We start from the raw sequence: 6,297 nt of genomic DNA, 5'->3' as shown, positions 1-6,297 counted from the left end.
CATCTAGAGGATGAATCTATGACTTCTATAGAACATCAAAGAAGGTTGAACCCCAACTTGAAAGATGTTGTTAAGAAAGAGATTCTAAAACTCCTAGATGCAGGTGTAATCTATCCTATTTCAGATAGCAAATGGGTGTCTCCCGTGCATGTTGTCCCAAAGAAGGGTGGAATAACTGTGGTTAAAAATGATAAGAATGCACTAATTCCAACAAGAACAATAACGGGACATAGGATGTGCATAGATAACTTAACTCAGCATCTAGAAATGATCATTTTCCATTGCCATTCATTGATCAAATGTTAGAGAGACTTGCAAATCATCCCTATTATTGTTTTCTTGATGGGTATTCATGGTTCTTCCAAATCCCCATACATCCAAATGATCAAGAGAAAACGACTTTCACATGCCCTTATGGTACCTTTGCTTATCGAAGGATGCCATTTGGGCTATGTAATGCTCCAGCCACCTTCCAAAGGTGCATGATGTCTATTTTCTCTGATCTTATAGAGGATGTTGTGGAGGTGTTCATGGATGACTTCTCTGTCTACGGATCTTCGTTTTCTGCTTATTTGTCCAATCTGTGCAGGGTCCTAAAGAGATGTGAAGACACCAACCTTGTGCTGAACTGGGAGAAGTGTCACTTCATGGTTAAAGAAGGGATTGTGCTTGGACACGAGATTTCAGAGAAGGGGATTGAAGTGGACAAGGCTAAGATTGAAGTGATGGTTGGGTTAGCTCCACCAAAGACAGTAAAAGACATTAGAAGCTTCCTTGGTCATGCTGGATTCTATAGAAAATTCATCAAAGACTTCTCCATGATAGCTAGACCAATGAATAAGCTTCTATGCAAGGAAGATGCATTCAACTTTGATTGGGAGTGTCTAGAAGCATTCAAGAAGTTGAAGGACAAGCTGATTAGTGCCCCCATTGTGCAGCAACCGGATTGGGATCTCTCCTTTGAGATCATGTGTGATGCTAGTGATTATGCTGTGGGAGCTGTCCTTGGTCAGAAGAAAGACAAGAAGACTCATGTGATCTACTATGCAAGTAAAACTCTTGATGAAGCCCAAATGAAGTATGCTACAACTGAGAAGGAGTTGTTAGCCATTGTCTATGCCTTTGAGAAGTTCAGAGCTATTTGGTTGGGTCAAAAGTCATAGTCCACACTGATCATGCTGCATTGAGACACCTTTTGGCCAAGAAAGATGCTAAACCAAGACTGTTAAGGTGGATCCTGCTGCTGCAAGAGTTTGATCTTGAGATCAAGGACAAACCAAGAGTTGAGAATGGTGTAGCTGATCACTTGTCTAGACTGAAGATTGAGTGTGGGATCCCCATTGATGAAGGGCTTCCAGAAGAACAGATCATGGCTATTAGAGCAGTAGTAGCAGTTTGTGAAATTGGAAAGAAGTTTGAAGAGGAGAAAGGAACTGAAGAGAAAGGTCATTGGTATGCTGATTTGGTGAACTACTTAGCTTGTGGAAGAGAGCCATTGGGTCTTGAGGGATATGCCAAGAAGAAGTTCTACAAAGATGTGAAGAGATACTATTGGGATGAGCCTTACCTCTACATATTTTGTATAGATCAACTCTATAGAAGAGTAGTAGCTAAAGAAGAAGTTGATGAGATCCTTACACATTGTCATGGATCATTCTATGGAGGTCATTTTGCTACTTTCAAGACAGTTTCAAAGGTGTTACAAGCTGGGTTTTGGTGGCCTCATATGTTCAAGGACACTCAAGACTTTGTCTCTAGGTGTGATTCATGCCAAAGCCAAAAGGAATGAGATGCCTCAAAATCCAATCTTTGAAGTTGAAGTTTTTGATGTGTGGGGTATTGAATTCATGGGACCATTTTCATCTTCTTTTGGCAACAAGTACATCCTTGTAGCTGTTGACTATGTCTCCAAGTGGGTGGAAGCTGTAGCAAGTCCAACTAATGATTCTAGAGTGGTGATCAAGATGTTCAAAAGCATCATCTTTCCAAGGTTTGGAGTTCCAAGAGTTGTGATCAGTGATGGAGGCTCTCACTTCATCAACAAGCTGTTTGAAGGTCTTCTCAAGAAGAAAGGTGTGAAGCACAAGGTGGCAACACCTTACCATCCTCAGACAAGTGGGCAAGTTAAGATCTCCAACAGGGAAATCAAATCTATCCTAGAGAACATTGTGGGAACTAAAAGGAAAGATTGGTCTGACAAGCTTGATGATGCACTTTGGGCTTATAGGACAGCTTACAAGACTCCTTTGGGAACCACACCTTTCAACCTTGTGTATGGAAAAGCTTGTCATCTACCAGTTGAGCTTGAGTACAAGGCATTGTGGGCTGTTAAGTTGCTGAATTTTGACATCAAGAGTGCCTAGGAGAAGAGACTTTTCCAACTCAATGAGCTTGATGAGATTAGACTGGATGCTTTTGAGAACTCAAGGATCTACAAGGAGAAAACCAAAGCTTTTCATGATGAGAAGATCTTGAAGAGAGAGTTCAGTGCTGGAGATCAAGTGCTTCTCTACAACTCTAGACTAAAGTTGTTTCCCGGAAAGCTCATGTCTAGATGGTCCGGTCCTTTCAAGATCAAGGAAGTTAGGCCATATAGAGCAATTGTGTTATGGAACAAAAATGGTGGAGACTTTACAGTGAATGAGCAGAAGATTAAGCTCTACATGGGAACCACAACAGAGGAGGAAGGAATATCGGTTCCGCTCTCCGATCCCATCTCCGCCTAGCCAAAAGGGAACAAAGTCAAGATAGAGACTTAAAACAAGCTCACTTGGGAGGAAATCTCATGACTATCCTTGTACATATTTCGTTTTAGGACTTTTTGATCAGTGGGTCGAGTTCACATCAGGTTTGGTGGGTAAACCGGTCACCAGCAGGTTGAAGGATCAGTTTTCAGTTAAATTGCACTAGAGCGGGGTGTGGCAACGAGGTGAGCATGTCGCGCTGTAAATTGGTCTACTCGAAGCATCTCAGCGCGGGGTAATGCAGCGAGGTATAGAGGTCGCTCTGCGTGTTGACAGCTCGAGCTTACCTGGAGCGAGCAAGTGTTGCGAGGTGATGAAACCGCGCGTCAAAATTAAAAAAATGGTGGCCGAAGTTGGCGCGGGGTGATGGCAGCGGGGTGCTGAAGTCGCTCCGTAACTACAGAATCTGTTGGCGGTTCAGCGCGGGGAGACGCAGCGAGGTCTGGTACACGCGCGTCAAAACATAGTTTATAATCGAGTTTGGAGCGGGGTGATGCAGCGGGGTCTGGACGTCGCGTCACGACTCGAAGATTCGGACGACGGTTCAGCGTGGGGAGACGCAGCGGGCCAAGGGAGTCGCGCGTCGAAATCTAAAATGTAATAGAGTTCGGAGCGGGGTATGGCAGCGAGGTACCGAAGTCGCTACACGACCGCCCAGGTATGATTTCTTGACCTGAAACCCGACGACTCGACCCATACCCGACGACCCGACCCGACCTACCCCTAACCCTACCCCGCGCTCTCGCCTCTGTCTCTCCCGTTTTCCTCTCTTTTCCACAAAACAAAAACATACTCTCTCAAATTTCCCAACTCCAAAAACCCCATAACTCACTCAAACCTTCCCCAAATCCGCCCATTCCTGTTTCTAAATCCAAGCTTTCGCCCCTATAGTCTATTTTATTGAATCAATTCATCTTTTCATTCTAATCCACGCAAGGTATAGAGATTCAAAGATAAATTTCGTGGGTTCATGAACCCTAGAAATTAAAACTCGAGTTTAGCTTAATTTCTTGCTTGATTCTTGTGAATTTGACTAGGGAAAGCTTATATATCGTGTTGGGTTGGTAATTTCATGGTAGAATTGAGTTGAATCCGAAATTGAAAAATTAGGGTTCATGAGATTTGGAAATTTTCGAAATTGTCCACATTGAGTTTGAATGTTGTTTAGATTGAGGTATTTGGATGTTTTAGAGTTTCTTAGGAAGTTTTCTCAATTTAGAGCACAATTGTTCAATGAAAACATACTTAATTGTCATTTTCATGCTTGAGAACATTGAGAAGCTTGATTCTTTGTTTATAACTCTATCACTTAGACCTAATTCTCTATTGATGTTGAAATGTGATAGTCTTTCCTAAAGCTGATTGTTCAATTAATTGAATTCACATTTGCAACTTCATTTTTACTCCTCTTTTGTACCTCTTGCTAATACTCTACCAAGGTTTGAATGTTACAGGTACAATGACAAAGACAAACAAAACAGATATGGAGGCTAAGAAGGCAGCAGCTGCAAAGAGGGAAACTGCACTTAGAGGAAAGCCCCTAGAACCTTCTGAGCCAAGCTAATAAGGAGTGGAGAGAACATCTAGACAGCAAGTTCTGGCTACAAAGAAGGCAAAGGAAAGAGAGAAGAAAGCGGGTAAAGTTGTGGCATCTTCTTCTAGGGATGAAGGAGAAGAAGAGCAGCTCCTTCAAAAAAAGCCAAGATGTCTAAAGGAAAGGAGATTGCTGTTGAAAGGGACATGAGCAAGACACCAACTGTTGATGAGTTATACCATCACTTGGCTAAAGGTGTTGCTTGGGTTCCAACACGCTTCGCTGACACCAAAATGATGGAAGAGCTAGGAATCGAAGGAGATGTTAGGACAATGCTGCAGCACATGAAGATGGAGAGCTTCTATTCCATGGCCTACCCTACTTATGTGGAAGTTTCATGTCAATTCTTTGCAACTCTTGAAGCTACTTTCCATGAAATTGAGCATGTGAGACAAGGGTGGGGCAAGATAAAGTTTAAGGTCAATGGAAAGACTCATTACATGAGTTTCAAAGACATAGGAGCAATGATGGGGATTGAGGACAATGAAGATCCAACTCTCTCAAGATTCAACAAGCTCCCTACAGGTGTTTGGAGAGTGATAAGTGGCAATCCGCATGCTAATGGTCATGACAAGAACTCAGCCATCAGACATCCAGCAGTGCGCTATCTTCACAGGATACTCGTCCACACACTATACCCTCGAAAGGAACCGGGGACAGTCAATGAAGAAGAGTTGAGGTTACTCTACCGAGCTGTTAGAGATAATGTTACACCTGAACAGCTTGAGGAGTTTGAAGAGATTGATGACATGACGTTTCCCACAACAAACATTTTCGAAGACTTCGGAATGGTTGGTCTCTTTGTGGAGCACCTCATGTACTACAAAGATTGGGCTTGGACTACACTGATTCATCTCCTCAGCTTGGAATTGGTGGTTTGATAACCCCCCTGCTAATAGCCAATGGTGTGAACTTGGGGAATGATCCCAAAGGACCATCATTCATTGATGCTCCTTATTTGAGGATTGCTACTTACATTGGTGGGAGGTATCATGAGAAGGTTGTCTACACATACTACCACAAAGGAAGGATGGTTGAGTTGCTGCTTCCACATAGAGAGCTCCCAAACATAGAGAATCCGGGGATCATCCACTTTAACATAGCTGAATCAGAGTTCTTTGAACCCCATGGCCCTATAGATCATGTGACTGCTCCTAGAAGAAGGAGAGGTGGAGTGAGAGGTAGTGTAAGAGCTGGAACAAGTGCTGCTACACAAGGGAAATCTGCTACCCCCCCATCTATGGCCCTCCTCGCTACCACTTTACTCAGCGCTCAACAGCTCCACCTCACGGCCCTCTCCGTGAAGCTCATGAGCACATTGACAATCTTCAAAGATGGAACAAGGCTCGGGACAGGACAATCTTCAAGATAAAGATCAAGTACAAGGAGCTTAAAAAGACAGTGAAGAGGCAAGCTGAAGCTTCAGCTCAATTCATGAAGAAGGTGGCTGATCTTTTGGTTAGGGGAGGAGTAGGAGGATGTAGTTCTGAAGACTTTTTCACTAGAGACACCTCAGTTCCTCAACCCCAACCCTTTGACCCTGTCACAAACCCTTCTTTGGCCCTTGGACCGCCCCTAACTGTCCGCCAGCTCTTGCGTCTGGCACGAAACCCCGAAGCTCCTGAATCCAACTCCGGGAATAAGTCTCCTTCCCTTGCCTCAACCGATGACGAAACCGACAATGAGGAGGTTGCCAACAAGCCTCAAGCATACTTCACTACCTTCCCCGATGACACCGGAGACGAGGCCACGGCCTTTTTCCCGGACGCTTACACATGTACTCCATCACCTCACCATTGTATATACCAGTTTAGTTTTCATTTAACTTTCTTTTCGGTATCTCTTCCTCTCTTGGACACGCAGAGACTGTGTGATTCAAGTGTGGGGGAGGTACCAAGTATTTAATCATCTTAGAGTGTTTTATGGCATGCATTGTAGATACATATTTGCATAGAAAAT

General features: G+C 43.7%; 1 pseudogene; it reads left to right on the top strand.

Moving 5' to 3' along the window:
* LOC106323532 overlaps positions 1 to 2,726 on the top strand; it is a 4,099-nt pseudogene extending 1,373 nt beyond the window's left edge.
* The last annotated feature ends 3,571 nt before the right edge of the window (positions 2,727 to 6,297 follow it).

The sequence above is a fragment of the Brassica oleracea genome, chromosome C2, assembly GCF_000695525.1.
Source record: "Brassica oleracea var. oleracea cultivar TO1000 chromosome C2, BOL, whole genome shotgun sequence".
In the NCBI taxonomy this organism is placed as follows: Eukaryota; Viridiplantae; Streptophyta; class Magnoliopsida; order Brassicales; family Brassicaceae; genus Brassica; species Brassica oleracea.
The sequence above is the reverse complement of the archived record's forward strand: the minus strand, read 5'-3'. Positions and strand labels throughout refer to the sequence as shown.